General features: G+C 46.2%; 1 protein-coding gene across 4 annotated transcripts in view; it reads right to left on the reverse strand.

The window, feature by feature from the left end:
* The window catches only part of LOC141936847 (ras-GEF domain-containing family member 1B-like), a 72,462-nt gene that overhangs the window by 19,841 nt on the left and 34,675 nt on the right, over positions 1 to 17,946 (reverse strand). For 3 of the 4 annotated variants that reach the window (XM_074854185.1, XM_074854182.1, XM_074854184.1), the window contains exon 1: positions 4,633 to 4,855. The exons of the other annotated variant lie outside the window; for it this stretch is intronic. The gene's annotated coding sequence lies outside the window, so the exon portion shown is untranslated. Of the gene's footprint in view, positions 1 to 4,632; positions 4,856 to 17,946 lie in introns of those variants that run through there. 4 annotated transcript variants of the gene reach the window in all.

Consider the following 17,946-nt stretch of genomic DNA (forward strand, 5'->3'; position numbering starts at 1 on the left):
CTTCTGTAATCCTAACCCATCTGAGGTGACCATAGGCCAAACCATACACATTTTCTATCTGCATGGTCAGTAGGTAAGTGTGGGTCCGAACTAGTTCGCAGTGATAACCAGCTTCATCAAGAACTGTTCACACATTCGTCCCCAGCCAACAGCAGAAGCATCATTTCAGTGCTTAGACCTGGCAGGTGGGAGCTTGGATCTGCTTCTGACTCTGCTACAAGCTCCTCACGTGGGGTTAGTCAAGTCACTCAGTTTCTCATTACTGCATTCCTCTGCTTGACAGTACAAAGAGGGATTAGTGTGGGGTTATTTCCTTTCATTAAGTTCCAAGATCTTTTTTCAAAAGGGGTACAAGTAGGTGTATCACACTATATTGACGCCAGAAGCACAGTACTAAGCCTTAAGCATGAAGTTCTCTTGACACAGTTCCTTCTTCAACCTCACCAAAGCACGACACCTTCAGAATCCAAAAGCTGTTGCTCTTTGCAGACATCCACGCTTGGCCTTCTGCTTAAACCTACGATGCACTTCAGAAGAAAGAGCCATCCCCTTTCATGATCATAATAGACAGGCAAGTTATACTTTACAACAGCAAGCTGTAACATTGTTAAATAACAGTACTTGATTTCATTTAGCTGGTTCTACCTAAAATGTCATCGCCAGACATCTCTCTTCTATTTAGAAGACGCAGAAAAAATGCTGGTTTAAGGCGAACAGTTCACATAATACCTGTTTTTCCATTTACCAAGACCTTATGTTTCCATGAACAATACAGAATTTTTACTGGCCCTTGCAGACGTACAGCAAGTTGAAGGCAGTATATTTAGAGTTTCTGCGGTAGAAATACTTCCGTTAAAAAAACACAACAACAACAAAATAAACTTTTTATTGTTTTGGTTGAAGAAAAAAAGGGATGGTCCCACTTTGGCAGTTAAGAAAGCAAGTACAGCTCTGTACCTGGGTCAGTTATACTTTCCTCACACCCATTTACACCTGGGCTGAATATCAGCCAGTGGTTGCCAGCCCAGGGCTGGGTCGGAGGTACAGGGCACTTGTACAGCACTTGGCTCCAGCTTGGCTGGCTTCTTGGGAAATCACGGAGAAGAACAATGTAGCCAAACTGACTGAAGAGGGTTTTTTCCCTAGTCTAGGCAGGGCCCTAGCAGAAATATCCTCCACTCACATGCTGCATCTGCTGGTTCGTGTCAGCCTTTAAGACCCAGCAGCAGTTCCCACGCTCAACCGAAGGTGGACCCTTGGGCTCTGCAGCGATGGGTCAAAGTCTCCTCGCCTTGAAACAATTCGATCTCTTAAGTCAACACACAGTAGGTATGGTATTGAGCAAACGTATACCGTCTGGGATTGGGAAAGGATCATTGTAAGCACAGGCTAGGAGTGTCTGAGTCCCTGCAGGATGTTTAAGGGAGGATCAACCCTCACGGGCAGGTACTGTCAGGTCAGCACGCTGCTTTCATGCGAAAAGCACCTGGCCTTGTATCAATGAGAGCAATTATCTCAGAAAATATCCTGCTCCCCCGTCTGACTCAAGCATATTTATCCTCTGTCTTATTGCTTATGGATCTAAACGTCTCATTGTGCTGGCTGATGCAGACTCACAGCTTCCCAGGCTCATCTCTCTACTGGTGTGTAACCTGGTACTTCTGGCCCCTATTTCCAGATGTGACAAGACGCAAGCAGAGTACCTGACCCCATGGGAGGGGCAGGTGACCCGGGGAACGTTTTACTGTGGGGAGAAGGTGCATTTTAATGAATCAAACCCAAACGAGTCAGAATACGTGGATCTGAGTCATGCAGTGCTATTCCAGAGCCACCTCGGAAGGCTGAGCTGTATTGTTTCCGCGATCCTGCTCACTTTTTAATTAAAAACACAGCCACACTGAACACCATCCTCACTGTTCCTCACTGCAGTGATCTCGGTTTTTTCATACTGCTTCTCACAGCAGCTATCATTGAGGAGGAATTAGCAAGAGCTTTCGGCTTGAGGTAGAGTCTTTGCCTCCTGTTGCAAATTCTGTATTGTCCTTGCTGTGGCTGCAAAATGCACTCTGGAACTTTTGTTTGCAAGCTCATTTTCTAGCAAAGTGTTTATTAGATGATGTGGCTCCGTCCCACAAACCCACAGCAAGCAAAGGGCACTTGTCAGTGCTTGCAGAGTACACCTGTGTATCTACTAACATTTGGGAAAAGATGCTTAAGCATGAGAAAACACAAATTTTGTCTCCTTCACTGAAACACAAGCATCCTATTCCAACCCACAGCTTCTTCCTGTATTGCCCAACATCTCCTGAACAGCAGAACAGTGCTCAAATGACTGAAGAAAAGGAAGACATGTTGAGACAAAGGCAAAACTAGCTTTTCATTCAGAAACACTGCATAAAGATACAAGGAAATAAACGGTTCAAATCACCTCTACCTCAGGAAATTGAGGGCTGTCTTCTGAAGACTATGCTTTAAATTAACTCTCCTGTGACAGCTACCCGGCTCCGTGCTGGAGCTCTGACACTAATCACGCCAAAGCGGTGACAAGGATCACAGTTAATGGAAGGAGCTCTACAAACTGAGCAGGGACACAGCTTCAAAGAGCAACACACCCACACGAAGGATGTGTAAGAGCGAAGTGAGCACCACAAGCTTGCTCTCTTCCAAGTCATTCACTGAGCTCCCACCACTTCTAAGCATAATGACACTCCAGTTAAACTCAGTACTAGCTGACTGACTGCAGCCCTGCAGAGAAAGAAAAGCTTCTAAACCCTTTGATATGGTAGGAAATCTTTGGAGTGTGAACGACCCAATACTTCTTACACCTCCTCTCTTTGCACAAGAGCCCTAGAGCTTGATAGTCAGAAAAGCTTAGAGCCACAGTGCATCCCTGTTACCAGGAGTGTTGAGCTCTTTGGTCCCAAACATCACTTAACCCTTTCAGAGATGATCATTTCACAGGCGTTAATGTCCAACCAGCCATGTAGTCAAAGGTAGCCAAGAAAGATCCCACCACACAATTTTGCCAGCTCTAGTAGGTGTCATAATGCCAGCGCTGTAGCACAAACTGGCGATATGACCCTCACACAGCTCGTTCCTATCCTCACCCCAAGAAAAACTCACTTTTTATCTACTCTGGGTTATAAAAATAAGCTCCCATGTTTTGAGCTTTTTCAGCTTGCGTTCCTTCACCGACAAGTCCAGTGTTGAACTGTGCCTGTCATTTCTGACACGGTGTGACAGCAGCTCACCCTGCGGACCACCAACAGGTACGGTGACTCACTGATTCCCCAAGGACTGTTCAGATACAACTGCAGCACAGGCAGCAACACACCGTGCTGTTCCCAAAAACCTCAGCAGGAAGAAACCACGAAGAATGTGAACCAACGGGGATTCATTTTACCATCCAAAAAACCATTTTACTTAGTGTGGGGCACCGCTGTGCACTTAACCCCTGATAAACCAACGTTTTCTTTCCTCTTTCCTATGGGGTCTCTGCACCACAGCCCCCCAGTTAGCTACTTGGCTTTAGTGTACTTGGCATTGATTTTCAACTGATTACCAGCTTCTCTCCCAGACATCTCATTTGGAAGCTGCAAGACAAGCCTGAGGGACTCATTCCTCAAACATTGTTCTTGGCTTTCAAAACAAAGACACAGAGAGGGACCCAGTCCTGGCTGCACAAGTCCCCATTTCCCACAGATGATACATCATCTCAGCCCACCGCAGCCGTAATCTTACTGAAAGCAACCCCCCCAACACTCCTCGCACTGTGTGAGGTACTGAGCACCCCTTTGCTCCTAGCTCTTTAGATTTTTCAGGCCATATTTCCCCTCCAAGAGGAGTCAGCCTTCCTCTGTTTTATTCAGGAAAACTCTCCTGAAGTTTTCCTCACCTCTCAGTGCTACATTTAGCTTTACACACAGGCAGGCAGGGAGGCACTGCTTGTTGTTAGAGCTGCCTTAGTTTACAGCCCGGCCTAAGCACAACACAGTAAACATCGCTGACGAACAACACATCGGTCTTGGGTCATTTAACAGCCGTTTCGCTCCTTCTGCCCCTGAGCTGCTCCCACCTCACTCAGCACAGGGGCCTGAAGTTTCACCAGTCACACACAGCAGATGCCCAGCAAAAGAGAAGCCCATAAACACACCTGGGTGACACACCCCCCCCCGCCCACCTCCCCGTTTCACGCAGCCCTACAACCACAATCTGGCAAATTAGTTCTTTTTCATCTCTCCCATCCAAAAAACCAGCCATCAATTGAATCGATGGGCTTAAGCAAAAACGGGGAAAGCTTCTCTGAGGGATTACAGCCACAGAAAGATGACATCGTGCAGTTTTAGGACCCTGTTCCATCGTTATATAGGGAAAGGAACAGGTAGAAGGACCCAACCACCGCACCACCAGGTGCTTTTTCTGCTGGGCTGAAGTCTCTCTGCCCTCCCCAGCATCCTGATCCCCCAGAAACGAGCAAGCTCGGGCTGTACAGAGCTGGGGAGCTAGAAAGGACATAAACACCAGGAGAGAGCGAGCATGCTGCCGGGGCTAGGAAGGGGAGGGAGGGATGGAGGGAGGGATGGACGGACAGACGGACGGACACTCGAGCACCGCAGACGCCCCGGACCGTACCTGGAAGTGGCTGCAGGCGCTTTACTGCCCGCAGGTACGCGTCGTCCTCGGCTGGGCTCGGCTGGGCTCGGCTGGGCTCCGCTCGGCTCGGCTCGACTCGGCTGGGCTGGGCTGGGCTCGGCTGGGCTCCGCTCGGCTGGGCTCCGCTCGACTCGGCTGGGCTGGGCTCGGCTGGGCTTCGCTCGGCTCGGCTCGGCTCGTCTGGGCTCGGCTCGGCTCGACTCGGCTGGGCTGGGCTCGGCTGGGCTTCGCTCGGCTCGGCTCGTCTGGGCTCGGCTCGGCTCGACTCGGCTGGGCTGGGCTCGGCTGGGCTTCGCTCGGCTCGGCTCGGCTCGTCTGGGCTCGGCTCGGCTCGACTCGGCTCGACTCGGCTGGGCTGGGCTCGGCTCCCCACGCCGCCGTTGCCCTGCCCGGCACTGCCGGGCGGAGGCGGAGCGCCGGGAGGTGCCGCTGCCCGCCCCGCCCCGGGCCGCGGGAGGGGCTGAGCTGGCTCCGCCGCCGCTGCCCAGCCGGTTCCCGGGTGCCACCGGCGGGCCGGTGCCGCGGGCGCTGGTTTGAAACCCGGGGCTGAGCCCGTGGGCGACTGCACGCGGCTGAGGTTGCCCGGGAGCGGGCGCTGCCCAGGCGGCCCCGCACCTTTACAGGCCCCGCGTACACGACGCTTCCTCCCAGCAGCCTCCCAGCTTGTGTTTTCAGCACTGAGGATTTCCCGAACTCAGGGATGTTCGTCTGTTCAGCGACGCTCAGCACATCTCTCTTTCCAGTACTCATCCAGTTCCCCCCGCAGCCCATCCGCAAAAGTCTTCAAAAAGGACTCGCGCAGATCCACCAGAACTCCTCGGAGAGCCACTGTCCTTCATCTCACAGAACCCCAGAACCATCTGGGTTGGAAAAGCCCTTGAAGCTCCTCCAGCCCCACCATGAACCTCCCCCTGACCGTTCCCAACTCCGCCAGATCCCTCAGCGCTGGGTCAACCCGACTCTTCAACCCCTCCAGGGATGGGGACTCCCCCCCTGCCCTGGACAGCCCATTCCAACGCCCAACAGCCCCTTCTGCAAAGAAATCCTTCCTAAGAGCCAGTCTAAAAAATTTCTCTTGAACTCAGCTTACTAGCTTCCATCTCATGTTCCCTTCTCTTCCATGACATTTCACTCCTACGCACTCGCTCCAGAGCACTCTGAGTTTTCTCCATTTCTTGCACAGCATCCTCAGTCACCACTTCTCCAGGCTGGAAGGCTTTAGTTGGGAGAAGAGGAGGCTGAGGGGAGACCTCATGGCCCTCTCCAACTCCCTGAAAGGAGGGTGCAGAGAGGGGGGATGAGTCTCTTGAGCCAAGTACAAGCGCCAGGACAAGAGGGAATGGCCTCAAGCTGCGCCAGGGCAGGGTCAGACTGGCTCTTAGGATATTATTCACAGAAGGGGTTGTTGGGCGTTGGAATGCTTGAAAGACAGGAGCCTCTGGCTACTACTTCTGCACACAAGCATACAAGGAGCATGTAAACCTGAGCTCCTTTGGCCAGGATTATTTTGGAGGCAGGCACACAACCCTACCTACCTGCATTTCTTTAAATTCAGTCTCTAGAAAGAAATGCTTTAAAAATTTACTTTCAAAATAATTGAGCTGTCAAGATAACAAATAGGAAAGGGACCCCAGCACAAAGGGCCTTTGCCCACACAATTCCCTTTCTGGAACTGGGACTTAAAGGGTCATGTGATCTCACTGTGAATTTTAGAAATTACTTGCAAGGCTTCAAGATCTGGATTCGCACAAAAGCTCGTTCTGTCCGTCTGCACAGTGTCACATATAATGTGCAGTATAACCAAATGACATTGCAGCGTTATTTCTGGAGGAAGATGACACAATGCCGAGCCAGAAGCCACAGCCCTTGCACACGTACCCTGGGCCTTTCCCACTGTGGTGGGTATGTCAGAGGATGGTGCGACGTATCTTCCCCAGGCTCTGCTCTGTGATGTCTCCTCTCTGTGACAGGTTTCCCAATGCAATAAACTATTTCACTTTATCTATTCCTGTTTACCCCTACAATTCTCTTCATCAGACAACTCTTGCCGCCATACCTACAAGAAATCTACTAGAAAAAAGATTTAGACTTCATCCAGATAAAGTGTTTCCACCTTTTCCTTTCGCCCCTCTCAGATTCGAGGATAAACATGTTTTTCCCTCCCCATGTCTCCCGTATTCTCAGACACAACCTTTGTTTAAAGCAGAAATATTTTCCTACAGTAAGTGCTGTTCTCCTGGTTTGTCCTGGTGCAGGCTGACAAGAGGGAGGGCAGCCTGTGTTCTCCTGCAGAGCAGTGCCAGGCGTGCAGCGAACGGCACGCGGGGCGTGAATCAGCAGCGCTGCACTGCGGCAGGACTGGCACATGCTGCAGCTCAGGGCTGTAAGTCAAGGATCGTGCTAAGCAAGCGAGGTAATTTGTCTGTGCGCTTGGCATTGCTCAGGCCTCACTTCAACAGTGCAATTGGTTATGGATAACTTGGCCAGAGTTGAGAGGAGATCAAAAATTGTAAGGAGGTCAGAGGTATAGCTGTGAGCTAACGTCCCAAACGCAGAACGTGCCCAGTCTGCATTGCTCAGGTGCTTTGCTTATTTACCCTCCCCATTTCTGATACGGTAGTGCTCACAACAGCGATGCAGATTAAGGGAATTAAGCACAAACAAAAACTAAAAAACTAGATGGGGGCTGATTAAACCAATTAGACTGATGTTCACTAAACAAGTTCTTTGTGGGCAGTGTTCTAAAATCCAGGCCCGGGTCCCATGGCTGGATCTGCTGGCAGGAAACCCAGCATCTAGGCTGGGCTTTAACATGGGACCCTCTCCTGTGGCAGAAACACAGACCCCAACCTTGGGCTGCAAACCAGCCCTCCGCTTTGCCTGCGGGTTTGAGCTGTGGGAAACTTCATCCACAGCCCCATGTTATCTCCATTATTACTGTAAAAGCTTTTTTTCATCCAAATATGAAAACTGAATGTGTTACTTCAAAACAAACTGGATTTTAGGAGAGAAGAGATTTTTGTATCTACAGACACAGGAAATCTGTGGGCCCACGTGTGCAACCAAACTACAGTTCTGGCTGATTGTAACCAGGCTCCTGGGCTTCCAGGCCCACTCCAGAAAAGGTGGGTTGAAACACCAATGCCAGTATTAACCGCTGAAGAAGCAGGAGTTTAACTCCCAAAATGTCAATATTTACATAGAAGGAAAATGTATTTTTTCAAGGTATTTCTGTTTACTTTTCTGGTGACTGGTAGCTGAGCTGATAAGCTTCAAATCAACATATTCATACTATCCAGTGTTTCTGCAAGACATAAGAATTAGAAGTTATAAAAAATGGGGGTGAGAAGCATATTTAATGGCATCAGATGACTTGAGGAAATTAAGCTTTAGAAAAATCACCAAGCCTGGGAATACTGAGAACAGAGTTGTTAACTCTATGCAGCCTCCGTTGTGGATTAACTTCCCTTACGTGGCTGAACAATCTGTCTACTGACAAAACAACCTCCCCCCTGCCCCCAGGCTCTGGGTTTATACTGATCCCGTGCAGCATTGCTTGTGCTATGTGCCCCAGCCAAATACTCGTAATTTCCAAGAGATAAACCAGAAACCACTTCCCTCGGTTTACCCAGTAATCTTTACTTGTCAGATCATGCAAGCAGGGTCTGTACAACAGTTAAGTGATGCTGGATGTTAAGCATAAAGAGAGAACACACTTGTTTCAGCAAGTAACTGGACAGTTCTCCATCAGAGCAATGTGAAACAATTGCCTAAACTGGTTGCTCTCTGCCTCCTGTAACTCCAAAGAATCATCAAAGAAGAGTAATTAAGAGCAAATAGCCAATACCCATTCTTTTTTCATTATAATACTCATTGCTGTGCAAATAAATCAAGCCTTACCCTGTGGTTTGTAGCACTTCCCTGCATAAAACAGAAAGACATGAGGTTTCCTTTAAGACCTATGTTTATTCATTTTGAACTTGAACTAGGATCGTATTAAAAATAGATTACAAATCATTTAAGAGCTATTAATGTTTGCCAAAACTAAGCTGTGGTTTTACATAAGAGCAAAGTCAGACTAAATGAAAAGTAGCATTTCACTGCGGAGAAGTCCTGTTACACAAAAAGCACACAACTATCTGGCGTTTCAAAAAGTACCCAGCAGAATCCCCCACACAAAGAGCACTCGACACAAACAGACGGAAAGGAAGGATTTAGAGTTTGAAGTCAATTCTCTGAGATTCAAAAATAAGCATTGGCCTGGCAATATTAGCACATTGAAACCTCTGCACAGGACTGCTGAAATCACTGAGACACCTGCACAGGGGCAATTATTTGCAGAACCAGATACCAAAACCCTTGAGCACTTTGAATTTTCAAAAAACTGCTTCAAATTCAATTTACACTGTAAACATTTAGATTAGAGGGATCAGTCCAGCAGATCACTTAAACCTCGCCTTAGCTTCAAGTTGGAAATTAAGAGCGTACTTCAGTGATTTGGCAGAGGATGCAAGCAGTCTTCAGTGTTTCGATGGAGGGCTATGACAGGGAATGATTCTGTGTGGAGATGAAGGGATGTACAAGCACTCAGGGCACCTGACTGGTAAGCAGACAGCACTTCCTGTAATAGATTTTTTGTAACGAGACTTTGATTTTAGCTGTTTACAGCTTTGTCAGAATTTAAGCAATCAGAGCTGAAAGTGTTGATGGCAGGTGTCTGCTTCAGGCTAGGGCAAAATTCAATAAAATTATTTATACTCTTCTGAAAAGGTGGTGGACAAAAACCTACTGTTATTGCTCATGTTCCTGTGTTGACTACATCTTTTTGATTTGTTACTGTCACCTATTGAAGGAAAACATTCTGTGACAAAGCCTTGGACAGGGGCTTGAAAATTGAAAGAATACGCTCCTTGTAATTTACCTTTAATGCCCCAATTCAGGCAAGCTCTTAACTTCCGAAAGCTGTTTGCCTTACAAGCACATGTGAGAATTAGCAGAATTCTCACAGACCTTCTCATGACTGCCAGCCTCGGGCAGGAGCTGAGCTGGACTTGCACTGAAGTGGCCCCCCTCTGCGCAGCGGGCTCCAGAGCTGAGGAGATGGAGAGAGTCTTCTATATTCTCAGTGCCCTCCGTGTTAACACCAAGACAGTGGGAAAGGGAGGGAAAATTGACAAAACTGTGGAAGGATCAAATACTATATGTTGGGGAGAAACAAGGTGGGAAAAGGAAATTGCGTATTGTGATAATATAGTTAAGGAGGAACCTCACAGAAGAAATTAAAACTGTAGGAGACATCTCTCACACGGAGGTATCTCCACTGGAGCTCAAGACCCCTTGCCAAGGAGGATAAGCACTGCCCAGATGAGCAAAGCAAAGCACAGAAATATCAAATTCTGTGTCATCTGGCAGGCCAGCAAGAGGAACATGCAACTTCTGAATCCCAGCCCATACGCCAGTGCTTCAGAGACAGAGAACGCTGACAGGAGGACGGACTCCATTGAGTCATTCCACACACCTGAGCTCCACAGGGCATCGTTTACGTGGGTGACAACCGATGTGTAAAAATAGACATTGAATCTTTAAAGCCACTGACACTGGAGAATGACAAGGCCAAGCGCTGGTGCGGGTGGGGAACAGAGGGGAAAGACAGCCATCCTGGAATAGTGTTATTTTCTCTCCCAAATGACAAAGCAAGCCAGTCTGAACCATTGCTCACATGTCCTGAGGCTGTCCTCTGTAAGCTGTCACACAGCCCTGCCTTCTCTCCTGTGAAGCCCCTGTGTGAGGCAAGCACATACCAATGGCTTAGCACAGGCTGGCCTAAGGAGGACACCAGCTTCAGTTTCTCTTTCATCTCATCTAGCTGTGGATCATCTTGACCCTTCCCCAGGTCTGGCCAGCATGAGAGTGAAGTTGCATAAATCAAGCCAGATAAGGCTGAAGTTATGTTGGAAAAGCACCTTTAAGCTCTCAAGGACAAGCAGCAACTCTTTCATTTAGGACAGTTTATAGGCTGCTGTTTACTTGAGAGTCTCACTGAACCCTTCAATGTCATGTGGAACCACTAGCCATGGTGAAAAGTGTCAGCATTTGGCCTACCTTAAAAATGTATTTTTGTAAGGAGCAAATGGCTGTGTCCTTTTGAGTAAACATAACTGCCAGTACTATTGGGGCACTTTACAAGTTCAAAGCCATCAAAAGAAGTGCAGCTGGATGCGTGATGTTTCACTGGCTCCTGACGTCCCTTACAAGCTGGGAGATACAGTAAAGTCGAACCCAACTCAGTATGGCTTAATCCTGACTTTTATCTCTAAGGGATGTTGTTGATTCATTGCAATCACTTGCATTATTGATGGCCTCTATTTACCTGTCCCCAAAGGAATAAACTGTCCAGAGCACAATAATTAAGTTTCCTGTTTATTTACATAAAACTTCCCCAAAGTATTCAAACTAATAAATCTTTACAGCTACCTGCAAATTTGAAAAATATCCCACATTGTCGTAAAGACAAAGCAGATGAGGCATTTCCAAAGGCAGATGATGTAGCACATGAGCAGCCAGCCCCAAGAACAGAGCTGAACCCTGAGTCCCAAGCCCTCTGTGCCCTGGGAGGTCAGAGCGCTGGCGATGGGAAGTAGCCTCACTGCAAACCAGACTGTCCAGAAGAAATAACAGCCCTGCACAATTACCGGCTTTAACTACGGGTAAAAGCTCTCATTTGGGACCTCGACTGATGATGTGCATGTGACGTACAACTACAGGAGAACTGATGAACGTGACCTGGCTTCTGCTGCTGGTGGGGAACTGCAAATGCTTTAGACTGTGTCAGGGCCCCGTGCCTTAAGCTTTAACAGCCCTGAACTCCTCCTTTAGTAGCACCATTCCAGAGCTGGCTGTCGGGGTCTTTATTTCTGTTTAGTTATTGATTTACAGTTGCTATTGCTGGAGGCTTCTTCCTCACCCCCTCAAGACAAGGAAACATTTACAACTTCTCCTGCATCCCCGTTCTTTCAGCCTGCCATCCTCTCAAAGCTCCCTGCCAGCCTGCAGCAATGCCCCTGGGAATGGCAGGTGATGTCCTTACTGACAGCGCCCTGTACTCCGCCATCTGCCAGCACTTGATGGCAGTTGAATAAGCATTAGGACATTAACAGTCTGGCACAGGTTTAAGGTTTAATAATTAATAATTTAATAATTAAGTTAATAATGTTCTGTGGACTCACTACACCCACACAGGCAGCCAAAAAACCCTTGTGCACTGAATTTTGCCATGCCTGGGGCTGGGCAAGACTGCAGCGACAGATTAGCTGTGGGGGTGAATGCCACCTTTTGCTGTTCCAGACAACAAGGCCTGAGCTCTGGCCAGTGAGGCTTTGAAGGTCTTTCCCTGTACTGCAATTGTATATTGGGACCTGGGCTACCAGAAACAGACTCACTGGTTTGGGGAAATAACAGGAAAGAGTAAACAGAAACAAAGGGAGTCTTCAGGAGGAAAAAAAAAAAAACAAACCACCAAAACCAAAAAATGCAACAAACAAAACAAAGCTCCAAATGAAAACAAATAAACCACCTCCTCCCAGAGCCAAACCCAACCCTTCTTCTGAATTTGCTAATGTTCATAAACCCTCCCTGAACTGCTGAACTGGAACTGGAGAGCTTTGAACTGCCTTTGGGGCGCAGAGTCTTGTACCACAAGTATCACGAGGGCAGAACAGTCCCCATTTGAATGGATTATCAAAATGAGAAAATGATCCTACTATGTTTGCTTGAGGTTTATACTAGTCCTTGGTTTATTTCTCTTGTGTGTATGCCTAGCACGCAGGCAGTCTGGCGCTCTGGTGTAACGGATGATCTATTAGCTTGACAGACATTCCCTTCTGTCCCTTCTAACCATACCAACCCCGTCAGGCGATGTCATGGAGGCAATTCATCCTTTTAACCTGCAGCAGTGATGGCTCTTAGACAAACCTCAAAGCACTGGTTATAGTAAGAAGCTTCTGTACCAGATGACTTGCAGGAAACTTGATACACCTCCCAGATGTTTAATAAACTTGGCAGTGATCTCTCAAAATCTTTGGCTAGAGTTCAGACATCTCTACCCACAACCAGTACACAAAGGATTAAAAGACTTCAAAACCAACAAATGTTGTTTTGAAGTATGGATAGAGTATGCACACACATTTCTCTGTGCTTGCTATTTTGTGAAGGGATCTGGCATTCTTTCCACTGTTATGTGGTGCAAAATAGGCTTATAGGTCAACAGAAAAGACAAGGGAAATGAAAAGATGTCCTGAAAATGAAGAAAATAATGCCTTTATTACTTTTAAGGTGTTAGTTCAGTTGCAGGTCAGTGAAGAAAAAGGAAGATTTGTTATGAATGAAAGCAGTTTGACAGTCTACATGAAAGAATCTGGTGTGTGACCGCTCTCAAGTTCCAGGGAATGATCCACATTTTCAAAACTGTCACCACAGCATCCAGCAGCTGCATGAGGAATAGCCTTCCTATTCTGCAAGTATGTGTGAGATGTTGAAAATCCCTCCCAAAAAATGTTGAAATCACCCCAAAAAATGCATGTTCATGAACCAACAATCTCAAACATAGTTCAGACTGAAAATTTTATTTAAATATTTTTGAAAAGATTAAATTTCAAATTCAAAGCTTTGTATTATTTAAAACCTTATTTAGTAAATTAACCAATGTGTGAAAACAAAGGTTGGCTTGAATTAAAAAACCCCAATTTTTGAAATTCAGAAATAACTAAGTAGAAAATCTCAAAACTTTTCCAATTCTCCCCCTGTGAGAAGGTTATCAGATTGTTTTTTCAAAAACTACCCTTTTTCCTGATGGTTTTCAGTTTTGAAAATTTGTCTGGTCACGAGGGGAAAAAAGCGTCACTGGGAAATTTCATACTCTCTCCACTTGGTTGAAAGGTCGCCTGTGTGTCCCCAGCCGTCCCCTTCCAGCTTCCAGTGCAGAGGGTTTCAAAGGTCTGCAGAATAAAACCTGCCTGGAGCCCTCGACTCCACACACACACACACAGTGGAGCAGCTGCTACACCCAAAGCAAGAAAACCAGCTGGTGCTCAGCCTTCAGCCCCTTTTTTAGCCCGGTGTATGTCTCCCAAAAGTCCTGGAACAACAGTTCCTGAGCTCACAGACTGCCAGAGGTACTGTCCTCCTGGCAGCACGTGCAAGGCAGAGAACAACCCAAAAGCTTCTCCAGCTGCAGGGTAGAAGCCCTGGCTGTGTATCTCTCTATTGGGATGGGCATCTCTTTGCAGAAATGTGCTAAGGCTTTTCTTTCCTGAAAAAAAGTGGTGGGATAGAGGATAGGAACGGTTACTACTGATGTTTTTTCTGCTGTTACTCTCTGTCACTGCAAAGACTTGCCATCGAGTCAATGCTTCTGATGGGCAGAAAGCGAACACACAAAAGTCTCAAGGGAAACAAGGCAGGTTTAGCAGCTTGTCCTGTCACCCTGTGACTCTTCAGTGTTTCATTCTATTAAGCAAGTAACAGTCATTTGAAACTGTTTAAATGTTACTTCATGCAACAGAAATGGCTTCAAAACAGCCATTCCTGAAACGGAATAAATAGTGAACGCCTCAATTCTTGTCTAAATATGGTTTAGCAGGCAGAGTTTTACACCCATGATAGGCTGAAACTCTTGCCTGCTGTGCCAGTTCACCAGCTCTCAATGGCAGTTGGCTTCTTCACCTTCTTACAACACAATGGAAAGGAAAGGCACTCCGCCAGAAACCAAGGTGCAGATTCTGCAAACCGTTATGCACATGCTCAACGTTAAGAGGAGCTGACCCGAGAGAGAGTCTCATTAAACATTCACACAGTACTTCAGACAGAGCACATGAGTGCAGGTATGTAGGAGACAGGCTGAGAGGAAGGATGTTTATGCTAAAGAGTGCAATTTCCTCCTCAGATTTACAGCAGTGTTTAAATATGATTGCTTTACTGTCATCAGTACTATGTGAGAGCATCACCTCAGCCAAGTAAGATATTTCTCATCACCTCTGACTTTAACACTGGGATGAACACCACAACAGGCAATTAGGAGAATTTAATCGGAAGACAAAAAAAAAAAAAAAAAAAAAAAAAAGAGGCTTTGAGTCTAGTTTGGGGTATTTTTACATAAACTCCTGCCTCTTTCTTGCACCTAAACAATGATACAGCCACAGTGTCAGAATTCAGAAACACAACAATAGTAAAATGCAGAAGTGATTATGAAAGTATCTGAAAACAAGTCTCTGGAAATCAGCAGTGCCACAGTTTCAGCCCTCTGGGTTACTGGAGTAACACTGTGATCACTTTTCATATTGCAACAAAAGCCAGAATTGTCCTGCCGTTTTTCAGCAATTCAGTTCAATTTGCCAGCTCCAAATAGTTTATCAGAAATGTTATGGCATGAAAATATTTGCTTCCTTGCATTGAAAGAAATTTTATAAAGCAAAAAATCTGTTTCCTTTGTTTGGTTTTACCTAAGTTTCATGGCCGTAGGAAGAAGCATGCATGTATGACCCAAATGTATTTTTAAGGCTCAAAAAGCCATGTAAAAATAACCCTGTTTTTACCTCAAGGTATTTCAGCTCATCTGTCAATTGTTTGGGAGAAAGCAAAGGCAGAGGGGGAGGTTCTAGGTATTATCCATGGCACCCTCACACCTCTCACAACCTCGGCAGTAGGCCTTGGTTTGGGCATGGGGAAGCACAGCCGGCCAAACACATCTACTCTGGTTTGGTCTGGATCATGCAGGAAAAAGATTGAGTGATTTCTTTAAAAGTGATTTCTATTTCATATTTTGAAGTAAATAAAGTATTTTCACAAAATTATTTCCATTTGCTTCCAGCTGGAGAATTTTAATACAACATTGATTTTTACCCATTAGTCAAACAGTCAACTATATCCCAGCATAGCTCTCTATTTCTGAAGAATAAACATGAATTATCGTCTTGATCAAGAGCCTGGCCTATCCCTTCCTTTTTCCAGCACAGGGGAGAATGTACCTAAGTTCAGATTAAGAAATACGTACAGACTGCTGAGGATAATCTGGGTAAGAGAGTACCTCCTCCTGCAAATTTAACAAGTATTCTTTCAGGACAGGATTAATTTTACAGTAGGGTTAGTCACAATTCGTAATGCCAAATGAGCAGGTGGCATTCCACACAGTCATGCACAATTCTGACTCTCTTGGCAAACACAAATGTTTGATGTGATCAAAGCCAAAAGGGTTTTTGCTTTTGCGTAAGAGTCAACACTGGCTCCCAATTCCAAGGTCTCCTTCCCTTTCCTCCCCTCTCTGTGTCTGGCCAAGGACATATGGGCCTTGTTTCACGCTACTTGCTCACACAGATCAGAGGTTATCCTGACAAGTATTCTGACTAGGGCAGCACAAAGCTCTAAGAAGGTTCCCACTTCTCAAGAAATTCCCTCAAATTTCCCTTTGGAGAAGGGAAAGAGGGGGCGCATTCGGATAAACAAAGGTGGACTGGCTAATAAAGAAGTCCAACCACAAAAGCAACAACAAAACTCCGTGCTGCAGAAGATAATTAAGGGGGATTGTGGTTCCTAAGAGGAAATCAGAGGTTGTTATGTGCAGTTTTCACTAAACCATTTTGTTGCAGTTTAAGATCTGCACAGCCGTGCTGTAATCAAACAGTGTGACACCGATGTGCAGGAAAGCCTGCTAAAGGTGTCTCGGTTGTCCGCACAGAGAAACCCCAAGCCTGTACCAAGCATCTTCAAAAGCAAAGGCAATAGGTGGTTGCATGCTGCTTTCCTGGAGTATATGACAGATTAGTGGACTCTAGTTTCATAAACATCACGGGCCTTGTCCAGCCTGCAGAGGGTATAAATCAGAACGGCAGAAAACCACAACTGAATAGGTGTCAGGAAACAGCCAAAGGAAAAGATGTTTCATGAAACCTTGGAGATAATGTTGCCAATGGGTATTGATGGCTCCCATGAACTAGAGAGCAAAGAGCAAAGTTATTCTCTGGGTTCTGTCACTGATGATTTCTGTAGCCGCACGTGCATCACTTCCCTTCTATGCCCCTGTTTCTCTTTTTCTGTTTCCTACAGGATGAGACCTTCAGTGCAAAACTGGGTCATTTCCATGGAGCTGTCAGACAGTCCACAGCTCCAGAGTAAGAGCATCACCATGCACACAGAGTTTGGTGTGCTTCCAAAAAAAAGAATGAGAAATGAAAAGCACTTCCCAAACCAGTTTCTAACAATTAGGAGAATGTTTACGAGCATCCTTTACAACTGCAACCACCGGACATCACGGAATCAAGAGCAGCTGCAGAGCACCAGTAGGACGCTGCCTCCTGAAATAAAAACAGTGCTCGCAAAGCAGGGTGGTGGTTATATCATCAGTGAATGACACCCCAATGGTTTTAATTATTTAACTTGATTAGAGAAGGAACTCACTCTGGATTCTGGTATTCTACAATGCCGTGGATTTTGAGGTGAAAACCACGGAACTCATATTTCAGTAAACATCATGGAGAAGAATATAGCATGACAATAACTACTGGCTTGAGCCCTATGGGATTTCTTTCCAGAAGTGTTTACCAATAGACCTCCCCTGCACTCTGCAGAATAGATTCTGCTTTCATTTACCTGCACACAACCTCTGCTACAACACTTAGAGCTTTCCCATCATGAGTCTTGAAGGCATGCAGGTGATGCACATAAAGGTGAACAGCACTTGTCCTTCTGCATTGCTGCATGACATAATATGGGCCCATCTGGACTGAGATATCAGTCATTGAAGGGTGAACTCCTGGTGACACTCATTTTTAGAGGCCATTTCAAAGAAGTCAGAGGTGTGAAGATTTCCAATAACCTGGAAGGTAGGATCAGTAGTAAGATGTAAAGAAATTCAACTGGTGTTAAAACTGATATTATAACTGAGTCTTGGGGGTGAAATAATATTTCATTCTTCTTTCCCTTCCATAATTCTTCTGGCACTAGTATCACCCTGAGTGGAAGAGAAACTGCAAACTTGACAATCTTGACAAGCAGAAGAGCCTTTTGCTGTAGGAATAGTGGCCAGTGCTGCAACAAATCACCCATCTGCAGGGTTGATATAAAAATTACTTCAGAGAGCCAGTATGTGGATGATTTAATGTGGTTGCCAGAAAGCTCTTCATAAAAATTCATGACTCTAGCAGCTGGTCCTAGCTGCCATGAGACTCCTTGTGTGTTCTTCTATGGAATGCAGAAAAACCAAACCCATACTCCACGTCTCATCTAAAGAGCTGTGCCTGGTTT

The sequence above is a fragment of the Strix uralensis genome, chromosome 34 (genome assembly GCF_047716275.1).
Source record: "Strix uralensis isolate ZFMK-TIS-50842 chromosome 34, bStrUra1, whole genome shotgun sequence".
In the NCBI taxonomy this organism is placed as follows: Eukaryota; Metazoa; Chordata; class Aves; order Strigiformes; family Strigidae; genus Strix; species Strix uralensis.